The sequence below is a fragment of the Gorilla gorilla genome, chromosome 7 (assembly GCF_029281585.2).
Source record: "Gorilla gorilla gorilla isolate KB3781 chromosome 7, NHGRI_mGorGor1-v2.1_pri, whole genome shotgun sequence".
Taxonomy (NCBI): Eukaryota; Metazoa; Chordata; class Mammalia; order Primates; family Hominidae; genus Gorilla; species Gorilla gorilla.
Genome location: NC_073231.2, coordinates 23,981,066 through 24,001,915, shown reverse-complemented (window position 1 = coordinate 24,001,915; position 20,850 = coordinate 23,981,066). Strand labels below are relative to the sequence as shown.

Genomic DNA, 20,850 nt, shown 5'->3' with positions numbered 1-20,850 from the left:
AATTATTTCATTGACGTTAATATATGAAGTGTAAGAATTTTCAAATGGTAAAAATGACTGATTTGGTCATTAAACTTTCTGGTTTTGGTCTTTACCAAAAATAAAAAAACAACTCCACACTTGTTCCTAAGCCTAGTGTTCTGTGGAATAACAATTGTAAATTAAGATTTTAAATTTAGAGGCTAAATAAGGAAATTCTGTTTTTGTTTGTTTGTGTGTTTTTGAGACAGAGTCTTGCTCTGAAATCCAGACTGCCACTGAGTGCAGCAGCTCGATCGTGGATCACTGCAGCCTTGACCTCCCAGGCTCAAGCCATCCTCCTGTCTCAGCCTCTGGAGTAGCTGGGACTACAGGTGTGTGCCACCACATCTGGCTAATTTTTAAATTTTTTGTAGAGACAGTGTCTCCCTATATTGCCCAGGCAGGTCTTGAACTCCTGGGCTGAAGTGATCCTCCTGCTTCAGCCTCCCAAAGTGCTTGGATTACAGGCGTGAGCTATTGCGCCCAGCCTCTGTATGTATTTTAGATGCCAACCTTGAGAGGGCCTCTAGACTTTTTGCCAGAATACAACGTAAGGTTTGTGGTTATTTTTAGTCAGCTTCTTGATTTTGAATGGTCCCCAGCTAAACATTTCTCCTACAGTGTTATGCTGGCATCTCAAAGTACAGAAGGGAGGTAACACACCAAGTGAATTTACATCTTTTGGCCTCCTTGCGGTGATCTTGACTCACTGAAGACTTGAGGTGCCTAGCTCATGTTCTTCTCCATGACAACTTTTTTTTTTTTTTTTTTTTAAAGATGAGTTTTGCTCTTATTGTCCAGGCTAGAGTGCAGTGGCACAGTCTCAGCTCACTGCAACCTCTGCCTTCCGGTTTCGAGTGATTCTACTGCCTCAGCATCCCAAGTCACTGAGATTACAGACGCCAGCCACCATGCCCAGTTAATTTTTTTTTTGTATTTTCAGTAGAGACGGGGTTTCACCATGTTGATCAGGCTGGTCTTGAACTGCTGACCTCGTGATCCACCCACCTCGGCCTTCCAAAGTGCTGGGATTACAGGTGTGAACCACCACACCGGCCCTTGACAACTTCTAAGTCACGTAAAATGCCCTGCATCCAGCACCCGGCTTCAATTTCTGTGAGCTCAGTTCAGTGATCTGAATTAAACTGTACATTGCTTTTCCCCTTCCACTTCAAAATCTTCAAACTCCAAGTTTCCTCACATAACCTCTTAACTTCCCTGCCCTCAACTGTCTCCTTGGTTCTTTTTAATAATTTCCTCCTTTCCCTTCTCCCTGATTTTACCTTCATGGGCCTCTATCCCCTTGACACCTACATTTTCCCCTAAGTGCATCTGCCACCCTTTGGGCTTATTCCTCTCCCACTCATGCTAAACCCTGTGCTCAGACATTCAATATGTTCATGTCTTTGCGTTCTTATCCTGCCACTGTATCCACTATTTTTTTTTTTTTTTTTTGAGACAGAGTCTTGCTCTCTCGTCCAGGCTGGAGTGCTGTGGCGCAGTCTCAGCTCACTGCAACCTCCTCATCCTCATTTCAAGTCATTCTTGTGCCTCAGCCTACCGAGTAGCTGAGATTACAGGCGCAAGCCACCACGCACAGCTAATTATTGTGTTTTTAGTACAGACAAGTTTCCGCCATGTTGGCCAGGCTGGTCTCAAACTCCTGGCCTCAAGCCATCCACCCTCCTCAGCATCCCAGACTGCTGGCATTACGGATATGACCCACCGCACCTGGCCCTTAAACTCCAAGTTTGAATACCACAGCCCTATTTATCTTTCAAGACTGTACATCTGATCATATATGTGTTTTTGTTTTGTTTTGCATTGTGTTGTTTTTAAACAGTGTCTTTCTCTGTCACTCAGGCTGGAGTGCAGTGGCACGATCATGGCTCACTGCAGCTTCAACCTCCAGGCCCAAGCAATCCTCCCAGCTTAGCCTCCCAAGTAGCTGGGACTACAGGCGTGTGCCACCACACTTGGCTAATTTTTAAATTTTTTGTAGCAATAGGGTCTTACAATATTGCCTAGGTTGGTCTTGAACTCCTAAGCTCAAGCAATCCTCCTGCATAGGCCTCCCAAAGTGATGGGATTACAGGTATGAGCCAGCACAATGGGCCCAGATAAGTATTCTTTTTTTTTTTTTTTTGAGAGGGAGTCTTGCTCTGTCGCCCAGGCTGGAGTGCAGTGGCATGACCTCAGCTTGCTGCAACCTCTGCCTCCCAGGCTCAAGTGATTCTTCTGGCTCAACCTCCCGAGTATCTGGGACTACAGGCTTGTGCCAACACACCGGGCTAATTTTTGAATTTTAGTAGAGACAGAGTTTCACCATGATGGACAGGCTGCTCTGGAACTGCTGACCTCAAGTGATGCGCTCACCTCAGCCTCCCGAAGTGCTGGGATTACAGGCATGAGCTAACACGCCTGGCCTGTATATGTATTCTTAAAAACCCTTTGATGGTTTATAATTGTGCTTCCATGGGGTTTGCAGCTAGCTCTCTGCCCCATCATTTGCTAGGACCCTCCACCCAGAAATTCTTTCAGTTCTTCAATGTAGTATGTTCTTTGTCGTTTCCACACATTAATGTGTACTATTCGCTAATATCACCTCTGTCCTGCCTAGAACACTGCCCCCTGCCGGCCTCATTGGGCTAATTGAATTTCAGATAACACTTCTCAGGGAAACCTATTCTGCCCCTACCTCCCCTGTTCCCCCAGTCCTTATGCTGTTTCATTACTGATGGTTTACCAGACAGTAAGCTCCATCAGGAAATGGACCTGACCTGTCTTTTATGCTGTGGCTTTCCCAGCCCCTAAAACATGCCTGACACTTATTGATAGTAGGCTAGCAATAAAATTTAGATGAATTTTAAATGTCTTGGCCCTTCCCTACAAATGTACATAAAGCCTTTAATTTTATACAAATTTCATTCTGTCTAGTTTCAAGGGATAAAGAGTCCCTTTTGTTCAAGGCCAAAATCCTCACCTGTGCTTCTAATCCCATACCCTTGGCTTCCTTAGGGAATCTGTTATCAGTTATCTCCACTCTGTAGTTTCTGTCTATTTCTCCTGGTACCTTCCAGTAGAGTATGTGTTTGTGTTGGATTACTGCTGTTTCCCATTGATTATAGTAGACATTGTGTGCCCTGCTCAGATCGCCTTTGCCAGGCAGTACATCTACTCCCTACTGCTGTCAGTATTGGCTGCTAACTGCTCAGAACTGCTCCCTTCCGTAGAGAATTGCCCTTAGCTTCCTGGACGAGTTAGCCACTCCCAAGGGGGTGATACATAGTAAAAAGGTTAGTGACCCTGCTTCAAAGGGGGCAAATGTGTGACATAATTTGTATTTCAAAGCCCTCCCTGGTGGATGGGGCCAAGGCTGGATCTGCCTGAGACCACACGCATGCTGAGCTCTTTCCTCTTCTGTACCCTTCTTCCTCACTTTGTAGGTTTTTCTTGATGAGCACTTTCTCAATAAATCATGTGCTCCCAGATCCCTGTCTCAGGCACTTCTAGGATGCCCAGAGACGATAGTTATTGCTGGACGGACATGAGGTGCTTCCATGAATCCTCTCTGTTCCAGATATAGCCCCTGCTGCATCGCTCATGTAACAGCAACTATTTCCCCTTAGTTATCAGGATTGATTGTCTGACCAATAAAGTAACCCCTTTCTTTTGCACCTGTTAGTTCCATAGTATAAGAAGCCCAGGGCCGGGCACGATGGCTCACGCCTGTAATCCCAGCACTTTGGGAGGCTAAGGCAGGCAGATCATGAGGTCAGGAGATCAAGACCATCCTGGCTAACACGGTGAAATCCCATCTCTACTAAAAATACAAAAAAATTAGCCGGGCATGGTGGCACACACCTGTAGTCCCAGCTACTCAGGAGGCTGAGGCAAGAGATTCGCTTGAACCTGGGAAGTGAGCCAGGTTGCAGTGAGCCAAGATGATACCACTGCACTCCAGGCTGGGCAACAGAGCAAGACTTCATCTCAAACAAAGAAACAAACAAACAAAAGGAAGCCCAGATGCTCAGGAGGCAGTTTCACTTCCAATTCAATAGAACCAGGACTATGTTTCCTGTGGAAACCCTCCTCCCTTAGGAATTAGAGCTTCTTCCAAGTCCTCAGAGCACAAGATTGGGGAACATTCTGTTAGTGGGTTATTAGTATATTTTGAGAGGCTACTAGCTCCTTCCACCTTTGGTTGATTTAAAGCATGTACTTCTCCGTAGGATGGTACCCAACCTCAAAGGATATGACTTAGCTGACACCATAATTAAGCCTCCAGGAGACCATATCCCACCATTCTCTCAGGCCAGTTACTTCTGGGTGATGGGAACAGGGTAAGACCAAGGAATTCCTTGAGTCTGTTCCCTTTGCTATATTTCTTTTGCCATAAAATGAGTTCTTAGGTCTGAAGTGATATTGTGTGGGATACAATGGGCTATGGTTTGAATGTCTCCTCCAAATCTCATGGTGAAACTGAGCTCTCAATTAGGCAGTGTTGAGAGATGAGACCTATCAGAGGTGACTGGAACATGAGGGCTCTGCCGTTATGAATGGACACATCCATTCATGGATTTATTGGTTAATGGATTAATGGGTTATCATGGGAATTGAACTGGTGGCTTTATAAAAAGAGGCAGAGAGATTCAAGCTACCATGCTCAGCCTCCTCACCATGCGATGCCCTGCACTGCCTTGGGACCCTTTAGGGAGTCTCCAGCAGCAAGCAGGCTCTTTCCAGAGGTGCCCCCTCAACCACAGACTTCCCAGTCTCCAGAACTGTAAGCAATAAAGTTCATTATAAATTACCCAGTTTCTGGTATTCTGTTATAAGCAACAGAAAACAAACTAAGTCACAAGGTAATGATGAACAGAAAACATATTAAGACACAGTGGTAATGAATAAGGTGTTCTGTACATGGATGAGTGGTGGTGGAACAGGCAGAAGTGTGATGGAGAATTATCTGAATCTGTAATAGTATGAATTCCCATGAGGACAAATCACTGCCTCCTCCGTGATGGAAAAGGTCTAGTGTCATCAGCTTTCCACCAAGTGACTATCCATTCCTTCTGGGGAATGGTGCCATATTGAGGGTCTTGTTCTGGCTTCTTCCATTGACTGGGCACTCAATAGTAGTTTTAGACATGTCATCCTTGGTGAAAGTAAGTCATGCTGAGCCCATACATAGCATCCCTGGTGCCATGGCTATTCTTTCCATGGATCCACTGAGCAAACCCGAAATGGCTGGTGAAAGAGACTGACATCACAGGATGAGTCATCCTGTTTCCACCTGATTAATGAGATGCTTCTTTGCTACAGATGTCCTCTGGGGGGCTTTTACAGAGAATGCGGCTGTTTTCACTCTTTGTGCCCATTCTAAGACTCCACATACTCCTCTCCTAGACCACTTTGACACCAGTATTGCAATTTTGTTCTTTTGACATCCCTGACCTGTCAGACAAGTCTGTCAGCCACTGCCCTTGCCAATGGAGAGCCATACTTCAGGATGTCTTTCCACAGTGGACCACCCAGATGAACTGCCCAAAGTCCTACCTACTGGAAATATTTCTCTTCATTGTGTTTTAGGGTTACCACTGAAGATGGCTGTCGTTCAGAGGCTGCCTGCCTCCCGATGACCACATACCATGCACAGCCTTCTCTATACCAGGTGCTCCCAAGAGGCTAAGATGTGAGTTCAGGGAAGGGTGGCGAGGCAGTAGATGTAGCCACATGGCATTCTGAGCCATGTTGATGAAATCTTATGCTTTTCAGACCTGCTGAGGCCCTTTCATAAATATTGTATTTCCACTAAGTAATAGAATGCTAGTACTATAGCATAGTCGGAAGTACAGTTCCAACTTCATGGTGGGGTCATAAATGATATTTAGATAATATCAAATTCATTATGGGCAGCTGAGATCACATGTCAGTTGATAGTCTGTGATCAGGGGTTCAGTCTCTACCAGGCTCCAATAACAGTCTAGGTTCTGGTGTTCAAATGGGCGTGGTTTGGGTTTGCACTGTGATTCTTCTGTTAGCCATATCAGAGGCTCCAAACAGCGTCCCTGTCTGTCACAAGCATTTTGAATTCTATTGCGTCTGTTACAGTAGTTGTAGAGGCTTATCCTGCTTTGAGCCCCACTCAACTGGCATTTGCTAGGGGAAAAGTTACATACCAGGTATCAGGAGCTATATTAATTTGTTTTTATTTAAAAAATTTTTTTTAATTTTCCTAGAGACAGAGTCTCACTCTGTCATCCAGGCTGAAGTGCAGTGGCACTTTCATGGCTGACTGCAGCCTCAAACTCCTGGGCTTGAGTGATCCTCCCACCCCAGCCTCCTGAGTAGCCTGGACTTCAGGCATGTCTCACCATGCCTGGCTAAGTTTTAAAAAATTTTATTTTGTAGAGATGGGAGTCTTGCTATGTTGCCCAAGCTAGTCTCAAACTTCTGGCCTCAAGCAATCCTCCTGCCTTGGCCTCCCAAATTTCTAGGATTGTAGGCACAAGCCACCCTACCCAGTCTTAATTTGTTTTAGTATAAAGATACATATCTCACTTGAGCTCAGGAGTTTGAGACCATCCTAGGCAAAATTGGGCGACCCCCGTCTCTATAAAAAATAATATAGGCTGGGGGTGGTGGCTCACGCCTGTAATCCCAGCATTTTGGGAGGCTAAGGCGGGCAGATCACGAGGTCAGGAGTTCAAGACCAGCTTGGCCAATATGGTAAAACCCTGTCTCTGCTAAAAATACAAAAATTAGCTGGACGTGGTGGGGCACGCTTGTAGTCCCAGCTACTCGTGAGCCTGAGGCAGGAGAATCGCTTGAACCCGGGAGGTGGAGGTTGCAGTGAGCTGTGACTGCACCACTGCATTCCAGCCTGGGTGACAGAGCAAGACCCTGTCTTAAAAAAAATAGCAAAAAATTACAAAAGGAAGATACACATCTAAACCAGCATCTGCAGCTGGCACCACTATCTGATTAAGGTTATGACATAGTTGTTCTCCAAGATCCATCTAGTTTTTTCAAGATGAATGCTCTGGTGTGTTAACTGAGATATCATGGGAGCCATTTACCATCCATCTTTCAGGGATCTGATGGTGGCATTAATCTCTGCAATTCCCCTTGAGGATACAGTGTTGCTTTTGGTTTACTATTTTGGCAACAGTGTTTCTACTCTTCTTACATAATAGTTCTACCCTTCCTATATAATAGCTCTCACATGGTTTGGCTGTGTCCGTACCCAAAATCTCATCTTTAATTGTAATCCCCATAATGCCCACGTGTCAAGGGAGAGACCAGATGGAGGTAATTGAATCATGGGAGCCGTTTCCCCATGCCGTTCTCTTGATCGTGAGTGAGTTCTCGCAAGATCTGATGGTTTTATAAGTGTTTGGTAGTTCCTCCTGTGTTCATTCTCTCTCTTGTTGCCCTGTGAAGAGGCTGCCTTGCTTCCTCTTCACCTTCTGCCATGATTACATGTTTCTTGAGGGCTCCCCAGCCATGCTGAACTGTGAGTCAATGAAACCTCTTTCTTTTGTAAGTTACCCACTCTCGGGCAGTTCTTTATAGCAGTGTAAAAACGGACTAACACAAGCTTCTATTTTATTAGTCAGGGAATGGATGCGAGGATTCTTTTTGCTAGTTGTGAAATGTGTCTATGGGGAAATAATCACAGGATCGTTTCCTGTGAGCATCATCGGACCCAGTGTGAGATGGGCTTGGACCAAAACACACTTATCACCTGACCAGTAGACTAATGTGGTCAATATTAATTCAGAGCCAGTGTCTAATAACACCAGGAGGCCTGGGTTTTCCACTCCTTTAATGGCCAGTCACCGTGTTAAATGGCTGGAGGTCCCTCTGTGGAAGGTTTTGAGGATGATGTATGGTATGAAATTGTGATCAAGTTGCAGAGTCCTTCCTAAAAGGGATCTGGCCTCCACCTCAGCTAAGGAACTCTGGATGTATGAACTGGCTGCAGTCTGGGAATTGGGTTCTTCCTACGATGGTCACTCAAGTCAGATTTCTGATCACTTGGCTTTGACTTTCTCTGATGTTATAAATCAAGTCATACCTCTGTAGGCTGCCCATCTGTTGCTTTCGTAGGACCTTTATGATCCATTAGCTACTGCTACCAACTCTGAGAGCCAAAATGCTCTAGTTGCCACTGTATCCCTGTGACCTATTAGGGTTATTGCCTCTGATGGTCAAGTGCTGCCATGTGACTTCTACTATGCAAGAATCCCATTATTCCCATTGAAATCAGGAAGCCCACTTCTATGGCGGTATCTCATGCCAGCATCTCTGGCCCACAGAGGATAGCCAACACAAAAATTTTTACGGATGTTGATGCTTCCTTCAGTAATACATTTCTGGGCCCTCCTGGTGTGTATGGTAGGGGTTTGCTGAGCAGACTGCAGATAATGAATTCCCTCCAGCATTCCCATCTCATTAAGCCGGGGATATGGTTTGGCTCTGTGTCCCCACCCAAACCTCATCTCAAATTGTAATTCCCATAATCCCTGTGTGTCAAGGGAGGGACCTGGCAGGAGATGATTGGATCATGGGGGCAGTTTCCCCCATGCTGTTCTCATGATGAGTATGTTCTCACCACATCTGATGGTTTTATAGGTGTTTGACAGTTCCTCCTGCACTCATGCTTGCTCTCTCTCTCCTGCCACCTTGTAAGACATGCCTGCTTCCCCTTCCGCCATGAATGTAAGTTTCCTGAGGCCTCCCCAGGCATGTTGAGCTGTGAGTCAATTAAACTTCTTTTATAAACTACCCAGTCTTGGGCATTTCTTTATAGCAGTGTGAGAACTGACTAGTACAGCCACCATACTCGTTTCTCTAAAGCATGCTAGGAGAATTCCAGCATCTGTGTCTAGGCCATGTTTCAGCCTGGCTTGGAGCCATTTGGTACTCAACACTCATTTCAGGATCGAAGCAAGAGAGAAATCTGCAATTATTCTAACACATTCAGTAGAATTCTTAGTGTTTGTGACAAGTAGGGGTGCTGTGTGGAACCTCTGAAAAGGTCTAATAGGAGAATCACAGTGTAAGCCCGCAGAATTTGAGAACAAAAGCATGACCATTTGAAAAGCAGTTTCATGCCTGGGTATGGCATCTCATGCCTATAATGTCAGCACTTTGGGAGGCCAAAGTGGAAGGATTGCTTCAGATCAAGAGTTTGAAAGCAGCCTGGGCTACATAGCAGGACCCATCTCTACAAAAACAATTTTAAAATTAGCTAGATGCAGTAGCATGCACTTGTAAGCCCAGTTACTTGGGAGGCTGAGGGAGGAGGATTGCCCGGGAGTTCAAGGTTGCAGTGAGCTATAATCATGCAACTGCACTCTAGCCTGGGTAATAGAGCAAGACCTTGTCTCAAACAAACAAAAAACAGTTCCTAGATTGCTACTGGACATACTGAATCTGGAATTCCTGGAAAATGCACTCATATTGATAAATTTGGCCCTAATTTTATAATTTGTCCCATTTGATCAATATCCTTATTGTCAATTCCAAGGGTCCTGTTAATACAAATTAGCAGAATCCTGCAACTCATTTGGCATACCCTGTACCTCTTCCTGGAATAGGTTTTATACTTCGCTCTCTGGGCTGTACAGGAATTTCTTTTCCTTTTTAAAAAAAATTTTTTTAACTTGGAAATAATTTCAAACTTACAGAAAATCTACATGAATAAAAATTGTATAAAAATTATTTATATACTTGCTATGAATTTAATCATGTCCCCTCAAAGCAGACAGGTTGAAATCTAAACCCATAGTATCTCAGAATGTAACCTTATTTGGAAATAGGGTTTTTACAGAATTAAACAGATGTTTGACTTGAAGTCATTAGTATGGGCCCTAATCTGACGTGTCCTTTTTCAAAGGGGAAATTTGGACACAGAGACAGGGAGAATGCCCTGTGAACATAAAGGCAGAGATCAATGTGACATGTCTATAAGTCAAGGAACCCCAAAGACAGCTAGCAAATCACCTAGAATTTAGGAAAGAAGCATGGAACAGATTCTCTCCCACAGCCTTCAGAAGGAACCTTCCCTGCCAATAACTTGATCTCAGACTTCCACCCTGCAGAACAGAGACAAAAAATTTCTATTGTTTAAGCCACCTAGTTCATAGAATTTTGTTATGGCATCCCTAGCAAACAAACAAATACATATCCTTTACCTGGATTCACTTATTATTACCTTTTAATTTCATTTGCTTTATTATTTGTGCAGATGCTCTCTCTCTCTCCATAAATACTTATGTATGTATAATATTTATACTGAACAATTTGAGAATAAATTTTATACATCATAGCTCTTTATTCCTAGACATTTCAGAGTATATTTTATAAGAAAATGGATATATATGTATGTGTGTGTGTGTGTGTGTGTATGTATGTGTGTGTATATATATATACACATATATATATAATATATATGTATATATATACACATATATATATAATATATATGTGTATATATATATACACATATATATATAATATATATAATTTTTTTTTGAGACAGAATCTCGCTCTGTCACCCAGGCTGGAGTACAGTGCCATGATCTTGGCTCACTGCAACCTCCACCTCCCAGGTTAATGCGATTCTTCTGCCTCAGCCTCCCAAATAGCTGGGAGTACAGACACCCACCACCACACCCAGCTAATTATTGTATTTTATCAAGATGGGGTTTCGCCATGTTGGCCAGGTTGGTGTCAAACTCCTGGCCTCAAGTGACCCACCCCCCTCAGCCTCCTAAAGTGCTGGAATTACAAGCATGAACAACTGCGCCCAGCTGGAAGTGGATATTCTTCTACATAGCCACAATGTAATTATCAATGTCAGTAAATTAAACTTAATAAAATAGTTTCACCCATCTATCATCTCTATTCCAATATTTTAATTCACCAATAATGTCTTTTACAGCATTTCCTCCTCTAGTGGAGTCCAGTTGTGGATGAGGTATTACATTCACTTTTCCTTTAGTGTTTTTTCCACAGCCTCTTTTTTTTTTTTGTCTTTTATGACTTCGATATTTTTGAAGAATGTAGTTTGACTTCATTTTCTTTTAAATAGAATGTTCTTCATTCTGGGCTTGTTCAATCCTTCCTCATTTTTAGATTCATTTGTGTATTCCTGGCTGGAATACCACATATTTGATATGTCCTTCTTAGGGTATCATATCTGAAGGCATAAAATGTCTATTTGCCCATCATTGACAACATTTATTTTGTTCCCTTGTTCAAGGTGCTGTCTAATTTCTCCATTCTATAATTACTATTTTTTCCCTGCCAACACTAAGCAAACTATGGGAACACATTCTAAGTTCATACAAATACTCTGTCCTGGAATTTATCTCTTTTTATATGCCTGGAGACAATGAAGGATAATGAGGTGAATCTTGCAGAATAGGCATCCCAACCCTCAGCCACTTACAGCCTAGCAGCAGAGATAAGAAGTTCCTAGGAGGCCATGATAGAAGCTTTCTGATTTCAACCCATGCCTTGGTTGAAAGTTCAAGACACCAAGCTTATCTTTTTCAAAGCTGCCAATCTACTTATTGTTTGTCATACTGATTAAATAAGATTTCCCATGTCTTTTCTGTGCACTGTACTCCATTTCATGCCATGTCAGGCCATAAATTGAAATTATGCCTTTTTAACTTCAATTACATGGAAACACTCTGCTCTTATATGGCTCCTGCTCCACCACCTTTCACCAATTATATCTTTGATTTCACTAAATGTATCTTTATACATCATATACTCCAAAACATAGACTAATGATTTTTTATGCATTTGTCTTTTAAATCACGTGGAAATAAAAATTGGTGTTGCAAACTAAAGTTATAATAATACTGGCTTTACAATTAAACCAGATATTTATCTTTACCAGAGATCTTTATTTCTTTATGTGGCTTCAAGTTACTGTCTTTTGTTCTTTCACTTTAATCTGAAGTATTACCTTTGGCATTTATTTCAGGGCATGTCTAATGGTAGTGAATGCCCTCAGTTTTTGTTTATCTGGGAATGTCTTAATTTCTCCCTCATTTTTGAAGGACAGTTTTGGCTGACATGGAATTCTTGTTGACACTTATTTTTCTTTCAACACTTTGAATGTACCAACCCACTACCTTCGGTTTCCAAGGTTTTCTGATGACAAATCTGTTGGTCATTTTATTGAGAATTACTTGTATTGGATGAATTATTTATTTTTTGATGCTTTTGAGATTTTTTTTATCTTTGGCTTTTGACAGATTATAATGCATTTTTGTATAGGTCTCTGAGTTTATCTTACTTGGAGTTAGTTGAATTTTTTAGATTTGTGGATTCACATACAACATCAAAGTTTTTGGCCATTATTTCTTGAAATAATCTCTCTCCCCCTTTCTCTGTTTCTCTCTTCTATTTCTGCAATTTCCACAGTGCATATGCTTGTCCACCTGATGTATTTCCTCAAGTTCCTTGGGCTCTGTTCACTTTTCTTCCATTTTTTTTCTTACTTTTCCTCAGAGGCAATAATTCAATTCTCCTACATTCAAGTTTGTTGATTCTTTCTTCTGCCTGCTCTAGTCTGCCTTTAAATTCATCTAGTGAATTTTCTATTTGAGTTATAATTTTCAGTTGCAGAATTTCTTTTTTGTTCTGCTTTGATTTTTGTCTCTTCATTGATATTCCATACATATTTCTGACTTTGTCCACATCTTCCTTTAGCTCTTTGAGCATCTTTAAGACAGCTGTTTTATTAAAGTGTTTTTCTGGTAAGTCCACCATCTGAACTTCCTCAGGGATGGTTTCAGTCTATTTGTTTTACCTTTGAATAGGCAACACTTTCTAGTTTCTTTTTGTGTCTTTTAATGTTTTCATTAAAAACTGCATATTTGGATTTTATAATTTGGTAACTCTGGAAAACAGATTTTTCTCCTTTTTGGCTTTCTTCTCTTTGTTTTTGTTTGCTGTTTTTAAATTTTTTTTTCAGTGGGGTATTACCCTCTGTGTGAGATCAGCCTGAGATGTAAACTGAAGGTCTTCTCACATCTTTTCTGAGCCTATGTCTCAGGCATGTTTAGTGACTTTCTATATTCCCACAAATGTGCAGTTGCTTTTGAATGTCCAATCTCAAATGCTTGGCCTCCAAAGGTAGAAAAAGGGGGAAATAAATGAGAAAAAAAAAGGCATTGTCTTTGTCAAAGAAAATTTATGGAAGGCCATTATTTGGACTAAGCTTCTGCTCTAGTTCCCAGCAGACCCGACCAAACCTAAATGGACTCACTCATGCTAAGTGCCACATAATCAAACTGAACTTTGAAAAAGGCCATTTTCCCAAGAAACAGAAGATTCAGAGCGATCAGTTGTACTGAGCCAGCATAATAAGAAAGTTCCTTTTAAACCCTACAAGGAAAATCATTTGGAAGTTGATGCAGGATTTTTCCTTGACACCTTTGCAGGACTTGCGCAACAGGGGTGCCCCATTTACTCAGGCTGCCACGCTCAACTCCTTGTGGGAGGGAGCACATGAGCGAATGAGTGTAGGAACTGGCTGGTTGCTTTGGCGCTGGCAGGAGCAAACTCCATGCAGGCCTGCAGCAGCATCCAGATGGGGGTGCCTGTGACCCCAAAACTCCAGAGGATATGTTACAGTGCTTTCTTAGCTCCACCATCTGAGGACAGCAGAGTGCTATCAGCTCAGTGGTCCCTTTGCCTCATTGCATGGGGTGGCTGCCCTCCACCAGTGAGAGCAAAGGGCCACTGTGAGCCTTTTTGGGTACTGCACTTGGTGGGTCCCGAACTCTTGTCCAGTACCCAAGAAAAGTGAGGTCACGTGGACAACTGAACGCTGGTGCATGCGAAGATTTTTACTGAGCGATGAAAGTGGCTCTCAGTAGAGAAGGGAGCTGGAAAGCAGATGGGAAGGGCAGGTCACTCTCCCCTGAAGTCAAGTTGACTTTCTACTTCTCTCCTCAGAAGTCAAGTTGACTCTTCGATGTCCAGCTGCTTCTCTGAAGTCAAGTCACCTCTTCCTGACATCCAGCCATTTTTTCTCCTTACTGACTGAATCTGGGGTCTTTATAGCCACAGGATGGGGGGCAGGGTGGGCCATATGTAGTTTCGTAAAAGGCAGCATTCAGTTGGTAAAAAGACACTATTTAGAAAGAACCAATCAGGAGAGGGCAGGCAAACGGGTACGGAAGTTCTCACTTTCCGCCACAGGTTTCAGGCTTTTCGGCTTGAAGGTGGAGTTTCACTGGGGACCTGTCCTTGTCTTCCTAGAGTTTCTCTGCTTTCTGCCTCTATCAAAGTAACCAGTATGCTTTTTTGTTCATTTGTTTGTTTTTTGTTTTTGTTTTTGTTTGAGACAGAGTCTCACCCTGTCACCCAGGCTATAGTGCAGTGGTGTGGTTTTGGTTTACTGCAACCTCCACCTCCTGGGTTCAAGTGATTCTTGTGCCTTAGCCTCCCAAGTAGCTAGGATGACAGGTGTGTGCATTTTTTGTATTTTTAGTAGAGATGGGGTTACGCTACATTGGTCAGGCTGGTCTCCTGGCCTCAAATGGTCCACCTGTGTCGGACTTCCAGAGTGCTGGGAGGACAGGCATGAGTCACCATGCCTGGCCCAGTCTGCTTGTTATTCCTTGTTTTTGCTTTCAGCCCTTTTCTCCTTATAAAGCCAAGTCTCTCTGCTTAGCTCACCAGAGCATTTATTCTATTTTGTAGAATGAAATGCTTCCTGATTCTAGAGTCACAAGTATAAGCCAACTGGATCTTTAACTCTGTAGTTTTTGTCTTTTAACATCTCTTTAAATCTGCTGGTAGCCACTTTGGCTGGAGTGGTATTAAACAATGGCAGTGGGAGTTGCAACAGTGGCTGCCTGCCTCTGTGTCTGCTTCTCTGTAACCAGAAGCACCAGTCGTGATTACAACACAGATCCCCAACATTTGGAGAACAAAGTCCTTATTGCCCACTCTGTATCCTAAAAGCCGCTCTAGGTACCCTAACACAGCTGCCTGCCACAAAGCTGGGGGTGGGACGATGCATAGTTGCTGCTGCACTAGGCTGAAATTGATCAAAATTAACCACACCTTCCCCTGGAAACTGCAAGCCTTTGAGTGGACTATAGAATTCCCAAATAGTTGTATCAGACAGATTCTGCCAGTACAATCGTTGTCTCCCTCAAGAGACAGATCCCTGGTGCTTCCTGCTCTGCCACCTCCCCTGACATTGCAAGCTTATTTAAACTTACATTCTTGTACAGTTGCTTTTAAATTGTGTGTTGAAATTCTAATTTAACATTTATGAAAACTGACTCTAAGTTGCTGTGTGGAATTTAGAAGTGTTGAAAGTCATAGTTGGAAATTAATTTTTAATAACATTTTAAGGCCTTCTTCAAGTGATATTCCAGGTTAGGCAAGGACAAAAGAAGGCATGTTTCTGTGTATAAATAAGACATACATGTATCATAAAATCTAGTAGAGAAAGGATTGGGATCCTGGGGAACTAAAGCTTTTGAGACTATTGTAAAACCATCAACTTGCCATTATCTTAAAAATAAGAAGATAATTTAATTTAGATTAAATTTAATTTTTAATTTAATTTAAATTTAATTTAGATTAAAAATCTTAATTGTTGTAGAGTAGCATCTCTTGTGACAGAGTGATCAGGCAGAGTCCCAATAAGGAAGAAAAATTACTTTCTGAAAGCTTAATGTTCCTCTTGTATTAGGCCTTATTTTATGGCTTCATCTTACATTTAAATATGTTTTCTTTGACTCCCTGCATTATTTATACACTATCATATTTTTGTTATTTCCATTAGCTTGATTTATTTCTCCTATTAGATGGCATTTCTTTGAGAGCAATCATTGTTTTAATTTTTTATGCTATACACTATTGGGTACAGCTATTTGATTAATGTTTGATAATTAATTATTTTGGATACAGGAAATCTAACACCTTGAAACTTGTGATTTATCAGAACAAATACTTTTATTTAAGAAGCTGCTACATTAGTATGAGTTCTGATGAGAGTGAAGGAAGACATTCTTGATATAGAGAATGAGTTCCTAATTATGGCTCAAAGTTCTCTCTTTTGTTTCTTCTTGATCCTATTGGACATGTAAATAATTCACTGACATGTATATAAGTCAATAATTTGGTATTTTAAGTTTGGTACTAAGGCATTAAACAAATTAAACCGTTGAAAATTGGAAAAGGACACTATTATTCAATTTTAGCTGTGGAACGCCTTGTAATAGTTTGAGAATCACCACCGTAAATCATCCAAATACAGATTGAGCATCCCTAATAAAAAAATCTGAAATCCAAAATGTTCCAAAATGCAAAACTTCTTTGAGCACCAGCATGACATCAGAGTGGAAAATTCTACACCTGACCTCATGTGATGGGTCACAGGCAAAACCTTGTTTAATGCACAAAATTATTCAAAATATTATATAAGATTACCTTTAGGCTATGTGTATAAGGTGTATATGAAACAGAAGTGAATTTTATGTTTGCACTTGGGTCCTATTCCTGAGATCTCTCAGTATATATATGCAAATATCCCAAAATAAAAAAACTCTTAAATTTGAAACAATTCTGATCCCAAGCATTTCAGATAAATGATACTCTACCTATATACCATAAATTTAACAAGTCAGTATTCAAACTTATTTCCTGGACAGTGTCTTTTGCTAAAACCAATTGTTTTTATTCATTATAATTGTGTAACACTTAAAGTTTCTGAAAATAATACATAATCATTATAGGAAATTAGAAAAGTACAGAAAAGCACAAGGAAGAAAATAAAATCACTCATAATTCCATCATTCAGAAATAGTCATTATTGCCATTAGGGAGGATCCATGCAGTCCGTTTTAAAAATCTTTTTCTCCACTTATATTCTGTGCTTTTAAAGGAAAAGACAAGTAATCCGATAGAAAAAATGGGCAAGAGTTTTGAATAGGCACTTCATAAAAGAGTACATCTAAATGGCCAATAAAGCTATTAGAAATAAGGAAAATACAAATTCAAATCTCAACAAGATATTGCTATACAACCATACTATGATTAAGGGTAACAATAACCAGTATTATTAAGGATATGAAGAATGGAAACTGTCACTGTGCTCATGAGAGTGACAAATGGTTATAGGCAATTTGGAGATCTGTTAGATATAATCTATAAAAGCTGAAGATCTGCATATCACTTCATCTGGTTATTCTACTCCTAATTCACTCAACAGAGTTATACGCTCCCTGTGTGATGAAAGACATCTAGAAGAATGTTTGTAGTAGCATATTCCCCAACTGGAAACTAAATGTCCTTCAAGAGCAGAGTGAATGAAGACATTGTGGTATATTCATGTAACCCGTTAGAAAGGCTTTTTCCATTCCAATGTGTATACAGCAATGAAAAACGATTACTAGGTGCAACAAGAGGGATGAGCTTCACAACCAAAATGTTGCGTGAAAGAGCCCAAGAACAAAAGAACGTATATTATATGATTCCATTTACATAATGTTTGAAATCAAACCAAACTAAATTATAGCGTTTACTGATATATATGCAAGTGATGAAACTATGAAGAATGGAAATGATTACAATCCTATCAGGAATGTGGTTCATTTGCAGAGAAGGGAGGGTATAGAGATTGGGAAGTAGAAGGAGGGCATTTTGGGGATGCCTGAAAGATTTTAGTTCTAGACTTGGATGGTGGTAACAGATATTCATTTTGTGATAAATCAGCTATCCCCATTTCTTCTGCACACAGTTGTTTATGTGTGTTATATGGAATTGTAGAAATGTTTAAAAGGAAATGATAGTATTGCAGTAGACATTGCTTTTAAATTTGCTCTTTTCAAAACCATCTTACTAACGTTTTTGACATTATTAAGTGTTCTACATTTTTACGGCTGCATATTATTTCCTTGAATTGATAATTTAACAAGCTCCTTATTATATATGACGTTTAGTTATTTCTAGTTTTTTAAAACTATATAATAGTTTTCTGAACATCTTTGTTTATATACCTTTTCAAACTTTCATGATAATTTCTTTGGACTAAATTCTTAAAAGTGAAGTCATTTAAGTAAAGATTTTTAAAAAGGTTTTTTTGAAAAAAACTTTAATATTAAATATTGGCAAATTACTCTCCAAACAAGTTATGACAAACTAGATTCCCATCAGCATTGTGGGAGAATGCTACTTCTCTCCATGCTCAACGACATTAGGTATTGCCATTTTATTTTTATCTTTTCCAATATCATCAATCACACTCTTATTTTTTACTAGAACTTGCATTTTCTTGACAATAAGCAAGTTTGAACATTAAAAAATATGTTTATTGCTCAGTGTAGGTCTTCTATGAACTATCTTCGCTCGTTTTTAAAGTGAGCTAAGTTTTTTCTTATTAATTTTTTAAAGATTATTAAATAAGAATATTAATCATTTGCTAACATAGATGGACTTTTTATAGTGTGCCTTTTAATCTTATGATGTTTTAGAAATAATGTTTTTGTTGTAAAACATGGATATAGATGACCAAACAAAATGGAAACATAGCTTAGTGAATTATTCTAAAGCAAACATCTTTGTAATTACTTCCCAGGTGGAGAAAGAGAAGTTTGTCTCCCACAAAGCCCCTATATGCTCATCTTTATCTCCCTCCTTCCCCCAACAAGTAACCACTACCTGACTTGTATAAAATAACTTCTTTTATAGTTTGAACACCCAAGCGTGCATCCATAAACACTGTGGTTTAGTGTTATCCGTTAAAAATTAATATGTCCCCTTTGTTATTTTGAAATTGGAATATAATTTGCACACCATAAAATTCACCCTTTTAAAGCATACATTTCAGTGTTTCTTAGCACATTCTCACAGTTGTGCACTCACAATCAATATCTAACTCCAGAACATTTTCATCACTCCCAAGAGAAACTCTGTACCCATTAGCAGCCACTTCCTATTCCCGTTTCACCCTGGCACTGACAACCACTAATCCTTCTGTCCCTAAGGATGTGTTTATTCTGGACATTTCATATAATGGAATCATATGAAATGTGATTTTTGTATCTGGCTTCTTTCACTTAGCATAAAATTTTCAAGGCTTATCCATGTTATAATAAGTATTAGTACTTCATTCCTTTTTATGGCCAAATAATATTCCATGGCAGGTATATACCATACTCTTGTTTATCCATTCATCAACTATTGGACATTGGTGTTGTTTCCAGTCTTTGGCTAGTATGAATAATGCTCCTATGAACATTTGTGTACAAGTTTTTGTGTGAACTTGTGTTTTCATTTCTCTTGGATATATACTTAGGAATAGAATTGCTGGATCATATGAGAACTCTACAGCTAACTTTTGGAAGAACTGCTAAACTTTTTTTTCAACAGCAGCTGCACTATTTTATATTCCCACTAGCAATCTACAAGGATTCTAATTTCTCTGCCAACTCTTGTTATATTAGTATGTTGTTTAAGGTTCTTTTATTCTATACTGTCTCCCACCCCATTTCTTTGTTTTCTTAACAATGTATTTATTGAAGAAACCAGACTATTTGATCTGTAGAGCTTCTCACGATTTGGGTTTTACTAAATGCATACTTATGGTGAAATTTTAAATGTCATCTAATTTCTGCAAATTGGCAGCTGTATTCAGAGACTGGGTCAGACTAGGTTTGATGTATTTGGCAAGACTGTAGACGGTTTTATCAAGAGGCACGTGATGTCTGACGGTCTCTCTGATGGTGATGTTAACAGCTGCGAATGCTTTGTGCCTAGATTTAATAATTCACTGGGGATTATGAAATGTTGCTCTTCAAATTCTATCACTTCTCTTTCACTTGTTGGCTAGAATATGCTCATAAATATGATTTTTGTTATTCTCGTGCTATAATTCATATAGGATGCAGCTCATACAGGACTGGAAAATTACATGCTTGATTCGTGTCCTTTATTAATTAGATCTGCAAGACAACTGGTTTCCTATCAGCCTCTGAAAGTGATTAATTTCGGTTTTAAAAATATTAATTAGTTAGTATTCTTTTTTTTTTTTTTCTGAGATGGAGTTTTGCTCGTTGCCCATGCTGGGCTACAATGGCATGATCTTGGCTCACTGCAACCCCTGCCTCCCGGGTTCAAGTGATTCTCCTGCCTCAGCCTCCCAAGTAGCGGGGGTTACAGGCGCCCACCACCATGCCCAGATCATTTTTTGTATTTTTAGTAGAGATGGTGTTTCAGTATGTTGACTAGGCTGGTCTCGAACTCCTGACCTCAGGTGATCCACCCACCTCAGCCTCCCAAAGTGTTGGGATTACAGGTGTGAGCCACTGCACGCAGCCCAATTAGTTAGTATTCTTATGAACTCTTGGGTTTAAATTTATTTGATGGGTTTCAGATCATTGCAATGATTAACCTTCTTGAGAGCCTATTGTCTTATCTTTGGCCAGGAGAATCCTCTTTGAGTTGGCTGCACAGAGTTATTCTGTCAATACTCTAGTAGTTTTTGACAGCTTCCTTTTTACCTGATGTATTAGTCCATTTTCATGCTGCTAATAAAGACATACCTAAGACTGGGTAATTTATAAAGAAAAAGAGGCTTAATGGACTCGCAGTTCCATGTGGCTGGGAAGACATCACAGTCATGGCAGAAGGTGAAAGGCACGTCTTACATGGTGGCAGGCAAGAGAGAATGAGAACCAAGCAAAAGAGGTTTCCCCTTATAAAACCATCAGGTCTCGTGAGACTTATTCATCACCACGAGAACAGTATGGGGGACACAATCCCCATGATTCA

At 40.4% G+C, this 20,850-nt stretch overlaps 1 long non-coding RNA gene across 1 annotated transcript in view; it reads left to right on the top strand.

The window, feature by feature from the left end:
• The window catches only part of LOC129524213 (uncharacterized), a 40,389-nt gene that overhangs the window by 1,099 nt on the left and 18,440 nt on the right, over positions 1–20,850 (top strand). Inside the window, exons 2-3 of the long non-coding RNA XR_008667945.2 lie at positions 231–353; positions 5,614–5,716. This is a non-coding gene — a long non-coding RNA (uncharacterized lncRNA). The remainder of the gene's footprint in view (positions 1–230; positions 354–5,613; positions 5,717–20,850) is intronic.